Source organism: Rattus rattus, chromosome 6 (genome assembly GCF_011064425.1).
Source record: "Rattus rattus isolate New Zealand chromosome 6, Rrattus_CSIRO_v1, whole genome shotgun sequence".
NCBI classification, from domain to species: Eukaryota; Metazoa; Chordata; class Mammalia; order Rodentia; family Muridae; genus Rattus; species Rattus rattus.
The window spans coordinates 56,847,829-56,866,000 of record NC_046159.1 but is presented as its reverse complement, the minus strand read 5'-3'; the positions used below and the strand labels follow the sequence as shown (position 1 = coordinate 56,866,000).

The 18,172-nt window shown below is 44.6% G+C and overlaps 1 protein-coding gene and 1 pseudogene across 1 annotated transcript in view; one reads left to right on the top strand and one right to left on the bottom strand.

The window, feature by feature from the left end:
* The window catches only part of Chchd6 (coiled-coil-helix-coiled-coil-helix domain containing 6), a 217,476-nt gene that overhangs the window by 126,380 nt on the left and 72,924 nt on the right, over nucleotides 1-18,172 (bottom strand). The gene's annotated exons all lie outside the window — the stretch shown is intronic.
* LOC116904700 lies at nucleotides 11,280-11,409 on the top strand (annotated as a pseudogene).

Here is an 18,172-nt window from a genome sequence, read left to right as displayed (position 1 = left end):
ACAGGAACAAAGCCTTTGAAAGTTCTACCTCCTGACCAGAAGGAAGGAGTAAGCTTACCATGACTTGCAGATGACAAGAAGTAATGAGGCAATTTATCAAGGCTGCAGGATGAGGGCAACATAAAAGAAAAAATCAATTCTATTCTATTTACTAGCAATAAACAAAGTTGGAAATGAGGAAATGAAGCTTAAAACAATAGCATTTTGGCCTCAGGTGACTGTGTGCTTGCCTAGCTTGTAGGAGGCTCTGGATTTGATTCCCGACTCCACACAAATCAGGTGTAGTGGTGCAGTCTGTGATCCCAGGACTTGGGAGAAAGAGGTAAGAAAATCAGAAGTTCAAAGTCATTCCCAGCTACACAGCAAGTTTGAGGTCAGTCAGGGATATGGGAGATTCTGTCTTTAAAAAAAAAAGCATTGTCATTAGTAAAAATATAATAAAAACTGGAATATATCTGATTAGAAAATATCTAAAATGCTACGGAGAAATATAGGAAGCATCGTTGAGAAGGCCAGTGCAAACATTCCCAAATATAGAAACCAAACATAACACATATAATATAAACTCTACCATATATGTGGATTTGCATTACATATTGTACATACAATCGTTACCTTAGAGCAGTGCTTCTCAACACTCCTATGCTTCAGTCCTTTAATACGGTGTTCATGTTGAGGTGACCCCATCATAAAATTATTTTGTTGCTACTTTATAACTGTAATTTTGCTACTATTATGAATCATCATGTAGACAAAATATTTAACATGCAGGATATCTTAAATGTAACAACTGTGTGAGGGTAGTTTGACCCCCAAAGAAGTCTAGACCCACAGGACTACTGTCTTAGAGTGTCTTCTCTATATGCAAGCATTACATATGAAAATGGACTGCAAGACCCAAGAATGTCACAACAGTAATTCTGTCCAAACCCATCTGTACATGGTAATTTGATGAGCTGATTCTAAAACAGATATAGAAAAGACAAGGATCTGCAAAAGAAAAGACAATCTTGAAGTGCAGCAAAATGAAGGACTCACACACAAGGTACAAGACATCACAAAGCTAAAATAGAGTACCATTCAGTTAAGGAAAGTAGCACAGACCAGCGTAACACGACTTAAGCAGGACACAGTCCAGAAGCAGCCCCCTCATGTGGGATGATCCACAAGGCCTTCCTGTAGTCCCATGAACCAAAGAAGGGTGCCATGAGTGAATAGGCATTGCATTGAACACCTTACATAGGCCTAATTCATCGGATGGCTGACTGAGACCAACGAGAACTGTGTAAAATGATCTATAGATTCATAGTCTAATTGCCACCAAGAGTTCAGCTGCCTATTTTTCAGAAGTAGAATAGCAACCCTAAATTCACACTGATTGTCTCAAAGAACACCAAATAACTAAGTTAGGAAAAAGAAAAAAATCTGGAAGTGTTGCATTTCTGGGCTTCAAAACTACAAATAAAGACAGTGTGGTTGGTATAGGATACCTATATTTCATATTTAAGTCAAATGACTTGCTAGGGAGTGCTGAGTCCACACCAGCGTGATGCTTAACTTTACTCCAAGAGAAAAATGCAAACCCCTATACCACACCATAATGAAATCTACCTCAAAACAGATTAAAAACTCAGTATTTAAAAGGTTAAAATTATACAATTTTTAGAAACAAATCAGGAATCAACCGTCATGATCTTGAATTTGGCAACTGTTCTTAGATACAATACCAAAAGCACAAACCATGCCTCAACTCCCCCGGACAAAGCAAACCTTCCATGTTTCAAAGAACATCCAAAAACGTGACAAGACAAGCCAGCCTGATGACATGTGCTCAGTCATGGCTCTTTGTAGACTTAGGTAGGATCTCAAAACAACTAGGGTTACACAGTGAGACACCTCAAACACACCTTAAAAACAAAAACAAAAACAAAAACAAAACAAGAAGGGAGAATCTGCAGAATGGGAGTAAGCACTTGCCAGTCATGCATTGTAAGGAATCTGTGTCTGAAATATGGAGAGAACTCAACCTAAGCCAAAATCCAAAAGATAAATAATCTGTCTGAGCAAAGGAAGCAGCCATTTCCTCAAAGACAGGTGCAATAGCACGTAGGAAGGTATGTGGTCCTGCTAGTCCTCAATACAGTGCAAACCTGGGCTTCCGTGAGACACCACTCTGACACCATCATCAAAGAGACAGAGTAACAGGCACTGACAGAGCCACGAGGAACAGGAACCTTGGCTCCTGGTAGAAATGGAGAGGACACAATAGCTTTTAGTATCTGACATTACAGAGTCTCAGGGGCTAAACCTGAATTGCCATGTCAGATAACCAGTACACAAAAGAATAAACATACAGTCTAGAACTGGTTTATGATACATTTCTTAGTTTTTGGTTTCTTTTATTTTTGTTTTGTTTTGGTCTGTTTTTTAGGTGTGTGGTGTTGTTTTCAAGATAGGAATGTTCTGTGTAGTCCTGACTCTCCTAGAACTCATTCATTAGTAACAAGACTGCCTCCACCTCCAAGGCACTAGGATGAAAGGAGTGTGCCGCCACTGCCCAGGTTGGTTTATGATTCTTATAAGCACCATTCATAAAAACTCGATAATAGAAACGACTCGAATACTGGTCAGTTAAGGAGTAAGTACATATCATCTATTCACACAATTGAACACTCACATGCTGCAGAGATGCACCCAAAACATGTGTGGCCCAAGACACCAGGCACAAGGGCTACATGGTATATGACCACAATAGGCAATCCTATTTCCATGAAACGGCCAGAACAGGAATATCTACAGAGACAGAAGGCGTATTAATTTTCCTGCAGGCTAGACAAGGTTGAGAGCTAACTATTGTAGTATAGGGCTTGAGGGATGAAATGGAGAAGTCCAGAGTTAATGAATAATGTTTGGGGGACGGAACAAGTCCTGAGTAAGATAATTAATGTTTAATCTCCCCCAAGACAATGAACATCAAAGCCATCAACGCTGAAAAGAAAAACATGGAATAAATGAACTCGTAGACATTACTTATGGGAGTGCAAACGGGCACAATCACTTCAGAGGAATATTCAGTAGTATCTACTAAAGCCATACACACACTCAGATCTAGCACTTGTCTTTTAGGTGAGTACGCAACAAAAATAAATGCTTATGCCTACCAAAGCTCAGCTATACAACAGTCACAGCAGGGTTAGAAAGACAGCTCAGAGCTTGAGAACACTTGTTGCTTCTGCAGAGCATCTGACTCAGTTTCAAGTACCACATGGTAGCTCACAACCGTACAAACTTCCAGGCTAGGGGATCCAACACTTCTGACACTGCAGGAGCAGGTGAGCATGCAGTACACATACATACACGCAGACAAAGATTCATACATGCAAAAAATAGATCTAAGAATAAAAAATGTGAAAATTCACAGCAACATTATTCATACAAGCCTATCCTCGGCATCCAGCACATGTCCTGGACAAGTAAGCCATGGCACAGTCAGATGGAAATGTTATGCACCACCGGAAACAGACAGAAAGCTGTCAAATGCAACACAGGTAAATTCCACAAGCACAGTACAGAGCAGAGGCACCATGGTACACATCTCCACGGGATCACAAACCAGTCAGCAATGGCAGGGTCAACACGGGGGCCCTTCTGTGATGCTAGAAATGGTCTACATTTTGGGCCAGAGAGTAATTATGCCCATGTAAAACTGTATGGAGCTAACGGCTTCAAATTTACATGTTTACTGCCACACCTTAAAAAATATTAAAAAGAAAGAAAGAAAAGAAAAGAAAAAAAACCCTGACCAACCAATGGGGCTTTAGAGACCAAAGAGTAGAAAATCAGTGATAACTACTTCCTAGAGAGATTGCTAGAAAACAACTGGAGCACAGTTATGGCCTCCAGAGGCATTACTCAGGGCTCGCTAGATGCATTCCTCAAGTTATACCCATACCAACAACACACAGCAGCAGGTAGAAGAGTGGGGATTTCCAGAGCTGGTTCTTTCCATCACAGCTACTATTCCCTGTGATAGAACGGCTCAGGCAGCTATCCAAACTAGACTCCCAGGCGCCTTCTATTAGGCAACCCTCAGATATCCTTATCAGCAGAGAATTCCTTAGAACAGGGTCCAGCAAGTTCCTATACATTGGTAACCAGGCACGGCTAGAATCTCAGCTTAGGTATATTATCCTTCAGTATATTTTATGCCCAAATGATTCCAAGATTTTCCCAATCTTCCATGGGGGCCCACCATCGAAAGCTAGCATTCTAATGGGCATATGGGCCTCCATCTGCCCAGAGACCTCACACCGTCAGGTGTGGCCTCTTAAGACCTCAGTCAACAAAGAGCAGCTGAGAGCCAAGGAAAGCAGGTTTCTGGTGGACTGCAGCCAGCTGGCTTCCACTCCTTCATGGTAGTCTCTGCCTGGCTATGCTGTAGCTTGACAGTGGGGGAGAGGAGCAGAAAAGCCTATCTTCCTGTTGCAAGTACCATATTAAGGGTGGACTAGAATCCTCCAGCCTTAGCTTCAGCCCAAGCAGAGTTGCATTCGTGCAGCATGCAGAACCCCAGGAGCCACACAGCATTCTGGGACTGAGATAGCTGTTCTGTTCTTCTGGAGAGCTCCTGGTAAAATCCAGACTTAGTGTGCCTGCACCCAGCCTTAATATCTTGTTACTGCCCTCCCCTAAATTAAACAAAACAGAGAAAGGCTAGAAATAAGCCTGTCTTTCCATCATGAAAGAGTGGAATAGTAAGCAGGAAGATTTCAGAGGATAGTGAGCTGACAGAAAAAGGGGCCCATGCAAGCCATGGTAGCACATATGAAATCCTAGCACTCAAGAGTTAGCACAAGGACTGAAAAGTTCAGGTTGAGACTGTGTTACCCAGTGACTCTCTCTATGAATAAGGACGGAAGAGAGACTGGCACCTTCCGGTGCGGAGAGATGCCAGAGGATGTGGAAGCTGCCGAGAGGTGTGGTAAGGCTGACGACACCACACTGGAAGTCAGGCTGATTTACTACACAAACATCTTGGAAATATCTACTCCCCCCTCATCATGCCCTCACAGGCCCAGAACAGAGGCAGCAGGTATGCAGATAAAAGCCATATGGGCCACTGCTCACTCCAGGCTTGCTTTAGACAGCGCTACAAGGCCTGATGCAGGTCAAGAGGGGGGACATGAAGGGCCTCGGCAGCTGGGTGATGAGCCCTGCTGAGGAAAGGTCCCTGGTAATAAGGTCTGCTGGCTTTCAGGAAGACTTGCTGCACAGAACACTAAGTGATGGTGGCCAATCCAGTCGGATTCTGTGGACAGAAGAGTTCATTTTGTTAACTAGTGAAATGTTAAGGCTACTACGTTGCCATGGTGATCTGCATTAGAGAACACAGGGCCCCACACTGACAGACTATTCCTTTATAAGGCCTTCACTTCCTTTCTCTTTACAAATACATTTTGATACAGAGTCAAAATCAGCTCAAGTAATAAAGATAATGAATGGCAGAGAGGAGGGCTGCCTATCTCCATGGGGAGCAGCCACCTCTGAGAGCCTGACTCTGAACCTCTGAGTTTAGTGGTACACCTTGTGCACATACTTATGGAGCAAGGCATCTAGGAAGGGCTTGAGTGGCTTTGTGGAGGATGAGCCCAACATAGTCAAGTCAAAGCACCTGTTTAAAGAAAGAGAAGAGTCGTTCTGAAAACAATTGCAATATACTGAGAAATGCTACTTCTACCTGTCAGCTGCCAAGGCATGGGTACAGAAAGAAGTACTTCAGTCAAGCAGCATAGGAGAGAGTCATCTACAGCAGACAGACACCTGGAGGCATGTCCTGATGCTACTCTTTGCTTTACAGGTCACCTTATACACTCTTCCTACCAAGTCTACCAGGGCATTTCACCCTGTCCTTAAAAGAAAAGGCTCTGTCAAGAGCTGGACTGGACACAGGACACAAACCCTGGCCTTTCTGCCTTGTCCCCAGGTACATTCTACTGCTCATAAGTGTCATGTAACATGATCTGGATAGACTGCTCTTCTAATAGGAAGTGGAGGAAGAAGGTGTATGAGGATGATCAGGGCAGACAGTAAAAGAGACAGCACAGCACGGGGCCAATGAGAGAAGGAAGAGTTAAGCTGAGGCAGCAATGAGGAGTATAGGAGAGGCCAGATGCAGGCAGTTCTCACAGGGCCTTGAATGCCACAAGAGATGTGGGAGCTGCAGCAGATTCAGGTCCAGCAGAGGGAGGGTGAAAGTGAGGTCATAAGAGACTAAGCAGGAGGGACAGACCCGTGCTGGGGGCGCCGCAGGCGCAGGCCAGGCCTTCACCAGAGCAGGCACTTGCAGTCTCAGCCTTCTGTGGAAGACAGCACAGATGTGGGGCACTGAAATGCACAGTCAGCTGGCGGGAGGAGGAAGCCAGGGGCTTTTTTAGGTAACTATCAATGCCCTAGTAGTGGCTTTACGACATCTGCCAAGAAAAGCTTTTCATTTGTTGAAAAAATTTTTTTAAAGGCAAGAGGAAAATCTATCTGGCAAAGCCCCAACATACTTGATTGTAAAGAGAAAACAACCCAACCACACTTCTCTCTTGCATAAGACTCTGCTGCCTTCTGGCTTTCAGGCATCAGCACAGACAGGCAACAACATTTTGCAAGGCTGCTGGAACCCAGATCACATGTTACAAGCTACTAAAAGTGAGAGGAGGTGGTCGAGGCTGCAGAAGCCTCCTCATCCTTACAAGTTCCCAGCTGTGGATCCTCTGTGAGTCTGAAGCAAGAGCCCATTGTGCTCTGTCCACGTTAGGTCAATCTATCTCAAGATAAAGTGCAACAACAGTCAGGTCTTGAATCAGAAAAGGCCCACTCAGCACTAATGGAGGCCTAAATCTCTGAGAACAAGCTCCTTTAGAAGGCCATCAGTTTTCCCTCAGTGACAGTGAGTGCTGGCCACTTGAGGCCATTGGTCATCACACCCCATCAGATCACAACAATGGCCACAAGATCACTCTTCGAACTGGCTGTTAACATAGCCAACAAGAAAGCACTAAGCCTCCATGTAAGCTCCCTTAATTCCCCTGAAAAATCTTTCTCAAGCATCCAACTAGTGGTTGGCAGAGATTGTTAAAATAGTGCTCCTGCTCATAGGCGGCTAGTGTGTCCTCATGCAGGGCTATGAGCACAGGAGTGTCCTACCAGCTTTGCTGTAGGGCTAGGACAGGCGGAGATGAGAAGGAAAGAGAGCATGGGAAGAATGCAGAGGGCATGGAGGGGTTGGTAGACATGAGGGCATTCAGGACTGTTAATTGCTCTGCACATGCTGAGGGGTTCCTTGTATATCCAACAAAGCTGTGTCTTCTCCTGAAGAAATCTGGGGTGAGGCCAGCAGAGGCACAGCCACATACCTTGACTTCCAGGTTATAGAGAGGAAGATTTGGTCACAAACATGAAAGACATCCATTGCATAGTTTTTGGTGGGAAACTACGGCAATCACAAGAGAACCAGGGCTAATGAGGCACAGGAGCAACAAGGGGCTACCTCCAACCTTATAAAGCAAACCCATGTCCCCTCCGCTTTATACCTTCCCTACCTGTACCTTTTCTAACCACATTCCAGAGCTCTTAGGAAGGAGCTCTTCAATGAACAAGTGCAAAATCAAATAAAGCTACAAATTAGCATGTTTGGTGTGATGTCATCAGCAAAGTTATTTACAACAAACATGGTTCCAAATAGTCCCTTTGGGGAGTCTACCCCACAAAGTCTGGGTTGGAATTGGACCCTAACTAGGATCTAGAACTAACAGCTCCTGAAGTTCCTCAAGTTACAGTGAGTAGCCTTCAAGTCACTAATGCAATTTACTCCGGCCAACAAACTCCTGTGACCAACCTAAACCAACTCTATGCCTTTACAGCTGGTGTACGCTGGAGCTGAAGGACAAAAGCAGTCCATCGTGGACTGGGGTTCATTCAGTCAATACAGGGAGAGTCTGTCCAGATGCTCAGAGTGGTGCTCATACCTATGAGTCATGTGTGTTAAGTTGTACTCACTAGTGAAGAGGAGACTGCTTCTGTTGAGAAACCAGGCTGACGCTCTCCTCGAGGGTATCTGTGATGACCCAGGTGAGCACAGCACATGGTGGCCACACCTAACAGGTACTAAGCTCTAAGGAAGTTCACTGAAGGAAGGCAACCATTCATATCCTGTGTCCACTCGTGTCTTTAAAATTCATTTTTATTTATGTGCCAGCATGTTTGTGTAAGTGTAAGCTCCACATGAACAGATACCTACAGAGGCCAGAAGAAGACAAGGGAGTCCACAGACCTGGAGTTACAGGTGACTGTGAATCACTGACATGGGTGCTGGGAACCTGATTTGAGTCCTCTAGAAGAGCAGTACATGCTGTAATGGCTGAGCCATCTTGTAGTCTTGACTCATGTCTTCTTAACTTCTTATCAAGTAACCTGGAATGTGTACACACAGGGACAGGCAGGTAACTTACTGACATTCACTTTGAACTTCTCAGTCATAATCCAATTGAATATTAATAACAATCCAGCATGGTCAGTGAAGTAAGGAGAGCATCCTCTTTAGAAGATGAGAAGCCAGAACTCAGAGAAGCATGACATGCCCAAGGCCATGCAGCCAATGAAAGGCAAAGTGGAGTTCTGCACTCAAAATGTTCAAAATGGTCAACATTTTAAGGTTTATTTGCCAAAAGAGTTTTCATGTAAAATATCTGAACTAATTCATTCTGCGTTGGTATTCTTTCAAAACACTACATTAAATCTTAAAAACAATCCAGACCTACAAACTTCCATTTTTGCTAATTCAATCAGCTCTATAATACATGAACACAGAATTATGGTAGGTTACAAGATAGCCAGGCACTTCTTCAAGCAGGAGACAAAAGACAGAGGAACATTCAAAGATGCATGTAAAACTCCCAAGATATCAATCAGTAGAGAGAAGGAGGAATCAATCCTTCACAGAAGGGAGAAACAGGAAAGTTACATTTGGATCAAAAGGCCCAAACACCAGTGCACTCTCTAGTAGGAGACATTAGCACCAGTGGGCTTTCCAGGGATGTCAGGTGCCAGAAAAAGAGGCTCTGGCCAGTTTTTATATCAATGCTGATAACGGTTCCCATGAGAAGCACTAATCCTGTTCATTTCCCCTAGATTCAAGGTCATCTGTGAATCAAATGCTTGGACCTGACCACATGGAGGAGGGGGAGGTGTGATGGCTGTTCTTGGTTGTTAACTTCACTGCATCTGGAATTAACTAAATTCTAAAAATGGAGGGCATACCTGTCACAGATTTTTGCCTAATCTGAAGTACGAAGATTTTCTTCTAATCCAGATCTTGGGGTGGAAAGACACACAACTTCTGCTGGAAGCTGATATAAGGACACCGAAGAAAAGCTTTTCTTCTTTGCCTGCTTGCCCTTACCTTGCTAGCAAGTCCATTCCTTCACTGACATTAAAACTTACTTCTGGAATTACAGCATATTCTGAAAATCTGCTGTGGAGGCCTGTGGATGGAGCAATTTCTGGATTCTTGGGCTTTCCATTCATAGGCAGCCATTGCTGGATTACCTAGACACAGCCTGTAAATAAGTCTAATAAATTCCATGGATGGATGGATGGATGGATGGATGGATGGATGGATGGATGGATGGACTGAAGGAGAATCATTCTATAAATTCTGTTACTCTAGAGAACCCTGACTAATAAAGAAGGCAAATCAGATTTGTGCCCCCAAACTAGTATCATAAAGCACTCAAGAAAGTGGCTGAAAAGGATTCCAGGAATCCTAGATTTATAAGGCTTCATAGAGGACTGAAAATATGCTTGAAGTTGTAAAAGAGCCACTGTGGTGTTTGTATGTATGAAAAATAAACCTATGGACTGGGGGATTCAGCAAATAAGTGCCAGCCACACAAGACTGACAACCTGAGTTCATCCCCAGAACCCAGGAAGAAAGCTAGCTTCAGTGGTGCCAGTCTGCAATGCTAGGATTCTTATGGAGAGATGGGAGTAGAGACAAGATCTGCTGGAAGCTCTTAGGCATAAATATAAGAGAGGACTTGCCTTTACAAGGTAAAAGGATCAAACTGGTCCTTCCTGCCCAACAATGTTGCCTTCTGATTCCACATGTGCCATGCACCTGTGCACATGTATGTGTGGGTGCATACACACATAAAATTAATTTTCTCAAAAGTCTGGAAAACTGTTGACTCACAAGCTTCATTTCAGAATTTGCATTTTTCTCTAATACTGATATACTCTTTCCTCTACCATCACCAGTTGGGCAGAGGTGGAAATAAAACAAAACCTCTCTACATATATCTGAAGGAGCCTGCTATGTTGTACTATGGCTGAGTGAAGGACTAGCCTACAAGACTGGGTTGGACTTCCAGGATAGTGCAATAGTCCCACAGGTCTCAGGACCACACTGTCTCTCTTGGCAGGAAAGTAAACTCTTTCCCCATCACATGGCAATAAGCTAAAGTGCCTAAGAAAAGAACTAAAGGTCTGGCCAGCTTTATCAGTCAGCATCAGGAAGTCTGTGACTGGGCAGGCAAGGGACTTCGTAAGCAGGGATGTGTAGGAAAAGGTTCAAACCTATCAACAACTTTCATCAAACACTTGGCTGCCAGGCTGTGGGTGTAGTGTCAATTAGGGCATAGAGCAAAATTTAGAGCAGGAACAGAAAGAAGCCACAATCACAGGAATGAATTGAATAGAGTTAACAAGCAGGCAATGTGCAAGCCACCTTTTCAACATACATAATCTGCCTTGATAATACAATCAAGGATGAATGAACTGCTTTAAAACTTTCTTAATGAACTGCTCTTAAAACTTTCTTAATTTCTGACTTGTAAAATAAGGAAATATGTCAACAGAAGATCCTTTATTTCTATATAGCAACAATCCATTGAAGATGAAGTCACCTTTCTGGACAGAGCACATACAGTTTGGGTTGTCACAGAAAACAATGCGGCCCATTACATATAAACTCTGCTCAAGCCTACACAATTTCTAGAAGTGTGGGGGTTAGTGCTTGGAACTATGTTATTTAGAATTTCAATGACCAGTCTCAAAACACTGCTGCATCAACAGAAAGAACTACAGGCATATATCAGAGGCATCACAGTTCTGTCCCAGACCACTCAGTACAGTGATTATCATGGGAAGAAGGTCAGTGCATACACTCCTATAGTCTGTTAAGCACAATCTGAAAAGCAATGTTTAGACCTTAATAAAAAAATATTCCTCTATCCCCCAGCAATAGGCAAAGAGACACCTTGTTGGTGGTGTTGCTCTTAAGTCAGTCTGTGGCAGAGCAGATGGCAGTCCCCAGTTCATCCTAGCTTGGTGCCCAAGCTGTTATATGCATAGGACACATACAAATCAAATCCTGCCAGCACAGTACTGGAGGAAGAAGACAAAGACCTTTGTTCCATCATGCTACCCATAGTCCTGCCCTCCAGTGATGGCATGGGGGTTATAGATACACAGAGCCCCACCTACCACCACGAAGCCCAGTGTGGGAGGAAGAAGACAGAGGCCAGCAGACCGCCATGCAACCCACAGACCTGCCCTCCAGCACACAGCACAGGCTGGCTATAGATACCCACTTGGTGCCACACCACATAGAACAGAGGTTATGTTAGGGTTTTACTGCTGTGAACAAACACCATGATCAAAGCAACTCTTATAAGGACAGCATTTCATTGGGGCTGGCTTACAGGCTCAGAGGTTTAGCCCATTATCATCAAAGCAGGAGCATAGGAGCATCCAGGCAGGCATGGAACAAGAGGAACTAAGAGTTCTACATCTTCATTTGAAGGCTGCTAGAAGATTGGCTTCTAGGCAGCTAGGAGAGGGTCGTACATACTTCCTCTAACAAGGCCATACCCACTCTGACAAAGCCACACCTCCAAATAGTGTCACTGGCTGGGCCACCATATTCAAACCACCACAGAGGATGTCACCCAAGGGGCCAACCAGCTGAATAGACAAACGGCAGTGGGAGCCACCACATGGTTAGATGGGAAAGAAAGAGAATTGGAGCAGCTTAAGCATTATGAAGAGAGTGCAATTGGAGATTCTAGGGTGGAGAGGAATATCCTTTGGCCAACTCTGCCACCTGGGGTCATAATGAGGTCCTAGTGCCAGCTGCCACTAAGGGCTATGTCTGGGTCTATGACTACACAGCAGCAGAGATCAACGTGTCAATGTGTGTGGCTTGTATTACCACTAGAGAACATGGGGACACCCCTGGTTGGGGCACCAGACAGGGACCACTTCAATGTCCAGGGGCTGTGTAGACCTGGTTCTGTCCCTCACTGGCTAATGTGGCCTGGAGAGTTGGCCTCACCTCTCACAGGGAGCAGCACTTGGGAGAGCAGGCCCTGCACCTTATCCAGGAAGCACAGTGGAGCTGGCTTTGATGGCAAGGGAAGGGAGAGGGATGAGAAGGCCCAAGGGCTTAAGTGTGAGAAAGCTGAACCCACCATTCTTCTGCCATGAAGTGATGTGAGTGTGTTGCCTCTCCCCTCCTGCCACCTGCGGAAATCAGGAGAGCTGCCCACAAGATCAAGAGAGTGGATGGGCTGGCCCCATACCTCACCTGAGCAACATAGTAGGGCTGGTCCTGGTAGAAGGGGTGCAGAGGAGCCAACCCCAAAGGCTGTGATAGAGAGCTGGCCCCACTACTCCTCTGCTGTGAAGTGGTACAGGTGCAGAAATGATGCTCTCCCTCTTTTGCCCCTCCACCTGCAGTAGTCATAAGAGCTGATTCTGAGATCACTTGAGTGGGAGAGCTGGCTCTGCTCCCTTACTGGCTGTAGCACCCAGGAGAGTGAGCTCTGCATATTACCTGGACAACACAGTAGAGCTGGCCCTGATGGCTAAGATGCAGGTGAGCTGGCCCAAGGGTATAAGAGCATAGTTGACCTCACCTCTTGCCAATGTTCTCACTGGGTGGCCTAGCTGGAGCAGTACTGGAGAGCTCACACTGGTGGTGCAGATAGGGGAGAACTAGGTCACTGACCAGTTCAGCTGCCACCTAGGCCCAGACCAAGGGCTCTGAGTTGGCCTCCCCAAAAATCTGTATCATCCGCAAATGGGTAGGATGCATGAAAGAGCCAGTCTTGCTGACCCAAAGCCGTAGGATCTCCATGACAAGGGCAACAATGGGATGACAGGGAGGAGTCCCAGTGAGGATCTAATATTGATAGTGTCACAGAAACCAAAGATCTAGAGCCAGGCCAGTGACTCATTGCAATGAATATTTGCAGATGAAGATGTGTGGACAAAGGGATATATTATGAGACATACTGTGATATATTATAGCTTCTACAATGACATTTTTCTATGCTTTGGTTTTGTTTGTTTGTATGTGTGTGTGTGCGTGCCCGAGTGCATGTGTTTTATTTTGTCAGAGAGGAGGTTGCAAGGGTGAACGGTGGATATGAGGGAACAGGGAGATGAGTGGGACTGGGGTGCATAACATGAAACTCACAAGGAGTGTTAAAAGTTTAAAAAATAAATAAAAAAAAAACACCAAAAGAAGGCACTTGTAATGACACATTTCTGCATGCTGCATTTATATCACAGAGTGCATTTGTCTGATGGAAAATTAATGTGGAGTATCAATTTGCTTAGTAAATGTTATTGTTTTTAAACCATTACTGTGGAGCTCAATAAATTATATTTTCTGGATCAAAAAATATATATTTTGCTGTGTGGAGGTGCACATCTTTAATTCCAGCACTAAGGAAGCTGAGGCAGGCAGATCTCTGCCAGCTTGGAACCCAGGGCAAGTTCCAGGACAGCCAGAGCTATTACATAGAGAAACCCTATCTTAAAAGAAAAAAACATTGTTGGTAAATGTGCTTATGATCATCTGAGTCTTCAGAGAGGCCTAATTTTTTTTGCTAGTCTCTACATCCTAACATTTGCTGGCAAATCAGGATAATGGCTGTTACAGGCTGCAAGGAAAGCTCTTCTCACAAATGGTTTCTCTGGGCCACTCTGCTATTTTGGCAGCAGTTTACTGGCATAGCACTTCTGCTCACAGTTAAGAGTTTAACCCCCAGGCTTTGATGCTGCCTTATCAACTGTCCTTCTATAATACCCTGAACCCACTGTGTGTTCTCAACAAGGATCCCAGCATCTCTGCAAGGAGCAGATTCTATCTGGAGAGTCCACTGCCTTTGCTTACCCTAAGCAGCAGCTCAATTGCATTTCTTATGATGTTCTGTCAGGCAGCACATCTTCAAGCTCTATTTCCAGTTCTAGCTTTCCTGTCACTGCTACCACGTGCAGTCACTGCCTCCATTTCAGGCTCAACCCTGCAAATCATCTGTAAAGGATGGAATCAACTACCAAAGCTCCATTACCTCATCATTCCTTTGACTCACAGACATTCTTAATGGCAGAGTGGTGAATCCTGTCTAGAAAGTTTTTGGCTGAACCTGCTAGATCACCAACAGAAATGCCTCAGGTGTAGCTATAGTCCTATTAAAAGTAGTTCTTAAATATGAGACTCGAACGTCAAAATCACTCCCTGATTGTGTGGCTGGGGAATGGATGCCATGTATAGAGGTGTGCCAACACTGACATCACTATTCTTCTTCATCAGAGCTCTGGGTGACCACAGGAATTGTCAGGTTGCAGCAGGTCTAAATAATAAGCTTGAAAAGCCCAGCAATCCATGCTGTAAACAGATGTGCTATCACATCTACTTTGCTGTTTCATTTATGGAGCACAGGCAGAATAAATAAGTCTCAGGATTTTTGGAATGGCAAATGAGCGCTGGTTGGCTTAGTCATCCACCAGCTGCATCAGCCCCTCAAAAGAGAATCTGCTTGTCCTTTGAAGCTTTGAAGACAGGCACTGGCTTCTTTTTGATAGCTATTTGAGTCCTGGACAGCACTGTATTCTAATACGGGGCCATATTACCTGTTCTGGAAGCCCACTGTGGTTTGCACCCATCTTCACCAACGCCCTTCCCAGACATTCTGGGTCACTTGCTGCAACCTGCACATCAGCCCCTGCGGCTTCCCCTGCTCTTTACTATTATAAAGAGACCTCCTTCCTTACATTCCATGAACCAGTCTCTGCCAGCTTCTTGGCCTCTACAGGACTAAAGAAAATTAGGGCTGTTTTGGATTAGGCTTTGGCTGAAAGAAATGCTGTGGGTGGTTTGAGCTTCCATCTATCCACTAACACTTTCTCCACATCAGCAGCAAGGCTGCTCCACACTCCTCCTCCTGTGTCCCTGTCTAGCACCAGTCACTTCTCACCATTCACAATTTGCTTGTTTGTTTCCAGGTCTTGCCTTTGGCCCATCACAGCATCCAACATCTTTCTTCTCTAAGCTTAATCATATCTAGTATTTGACTGAACACATAAAGGCTACGTCATAACTGCCCTAATACTGTTGTATCTTAGGAAATAGGGAAGGCTGAAAAGCAGGAGGCAGTGTGATATAATACCTACTGATTAGATTCAGATTTATGCAGACATAGTCCAAAATAATTACAACCATGATATCACAGGTCAACATAAAAGATACAATACTCATGAGAAAGCTTGAAATACTATGGGAATCACCACATGACACAAAGATAGGTAGCAAGCATACATTAGTGAGAAAGCACTACTGATAAATTTGCTGATGTAGCCTGATACAAACCCTTAGTTGTAAACAAACAAGCAAACAAAAACAGCAGAACAAAGCACAGGGAAAAGGTATGCCTGCACAATTTGCAATAAAAACCAAGCAGCAAGAACAGCATCCCCCACCAATGTTTTTTGTCCTCATTAGCGTTGTCTTAATTCCTCTTCTCATTTCCCACAGACACAGCCCATCTGCTCCTGACCAATTATCCATGAGCTGGTGCCTGACACTCTGTCTCAGACTAGAAGTCCTGCCTATAAGGACATCTGATATGCCCGGACACTTAGGCTTGAGGTGTCCACAGCTGAGCCAGGCTCGCTCAGGACCAGCCTGCCCCTCTTGTGTTCAGGAGCCTGAGAGGTACCTACCATCCTTTTTAGTTGCTTGACAGCATTAATACAGAAACACCTTCATCCTGTGTGTACCTCTCTCTTTAAGTAAGCTTTCTGGTGAGAGATACTTGTAGACTTACATAAAGAGTTGTAAAGACACCGTGGAGTATGTACACATTCCTAACGTGAGGTAGAATCTTACAATAGCAGGGTTCCTCTGACATACTGAGTTTACTTCACCACCAAAGTCTATTAAGCCCAAGCTTACCCACTGCCATCATTTTGTTATCATTGGTGTTCCAGAATCCAAGATAGGAGAGCACTTTACATTTTGATCCTATCTCTTCAGCAAGTATTTCCTATTAAAATCAAACAACACACTCCATGTTTCTAATCCTGCCAGTTACTGACTTTTACAGATGCCTCTCCAATGTCTATAGCCCTCATCACTTGCAGGATACAGCATGCTATGACTGAGCCAGTATTATTCACAGCTGAGCCATGGAATGTTCTCAGATTTCTTTTCTAGAATAACTGTTTCCTGCAGAATCAAATTTTGTTCTCATTTTGGAACTCTGAAGAGACAGTTCCTCCTGCAGCTTCTGTCAGCTCTGTCCTGTGGCTTCCAGTGCCCTGGGCTTAGAGTGATTCTTTCACACAACCTATCATTTTTCTCTCCCCCTTTCCTACTCTCTCTTTCTCCTCCCTCTCATCTCTCCCATCTCTCCCCCCTCTCTTTTCCATAGCCTGCTAAAAAAAAGCCCCAGTGATCTGCGTCTTCTCCATGCATTTCCATCATCTGCATCTCAGTGTTCAGACTAAGCACTGGTTAACACACCTTTGATAGCAGCTTCCTCTCTGACTGCTGGCTGGACTTATGGTCTCACTTCTGAAAACAGACAGGGTGAAAGTGGTAGGGCATCCCCCAAGACTTGGGAGATGGACTGTTGTCTGCCCATTTTGCCCCCACCAACACAGCAAGCTGTCATGTGACAAGCTGTCTCAAGGAGACGTCTAAGGAGTCTTTTCGTACTTTCTGACTGAGCCACGTCTCCAGTCCTTCCATTCTCTGTTCTCTTGGAACCCCACAGGGGTTAGGACTAGGGTTCCCTTTGAGGCAGATGTGAAGTGCAGCCAGCCACTGGCCAGAGTCCCCTAAGCAATCAGCCCTGCCGTCAGAGCTTCACTGTGCTGCCGCCCCCACCTTCGCTCTTGTTCTAATTGGACGTGGGGATGGAACCTGAGAACTGGTTGTGTTCATCATGCCATTTACACAGACCATGGCTGTTCTCACCCTCATACACTATGGCCACGGAGCTCTATCATTCTGTTTACTGGGCATCTTCTTTTTTTTTTTTTTTTTTTCTTGGTTCTTTTTTTCGGAGCTGGGGACCGAACCCACTGGGCATCTTCTTAATCGTCTCTTCTCGAGTCCACTCTGGTTTCTACAGGCCAGGCCCTTGTACAGCCAGCTTCCCACTTTCCTTGACCTCTAGCCTCTCTCTCTCTCCCTTAAAGCCACTATCCATATTGTCAGATTAAAATACAAGTCAGCCATATTATTTCCAACTATTGGGGTCTGGATTGTGGCCCTGAAAAATTGGAAGTTCTACTCCCATTACTCCTAGAATGTGACCTTATTTGAAGCTAAGCTGTTTGCATGGGGTATCAAGTAAAAATTAGGTCAGTAGGATAAACCCCAACCCAGTATGGTCCTGATAAAACAGACAAAATGTGGGGGGGTCATACACACAGTACTTGAAGAATGGGTGTAAAGACATGGGAAGGGCCAAGGAATGTCTAAGGCTTCCAAAAGAACAGAGGGGTCCTAAAAGGTCTCTCTCTCTCTCTCTCTCTCTCTCTCTCTCTCTCTCTCTCTCTCTCTGTGTGTGTGTGTGTGTGTGTGTGTGTGTGTGTGTGTGTGTGTGTGTGTGTGTGTATGCCTGCATATATTTTCTATGCACCATATTCATACCGGTGTCCATGAAGGCCAGACAAGGGGATCAGATCCCCTAGGCCGGATTTACAGTTATAAGCTTTCACAGGGGGCCTGGAATCAAACTTGGGTCTTCTGGAAAAGCAGCTAGTGGTCTTAACCACTGAGCTATCTCTCCAGACCCCAAACTTCTAACTTTTACAATTACCACAC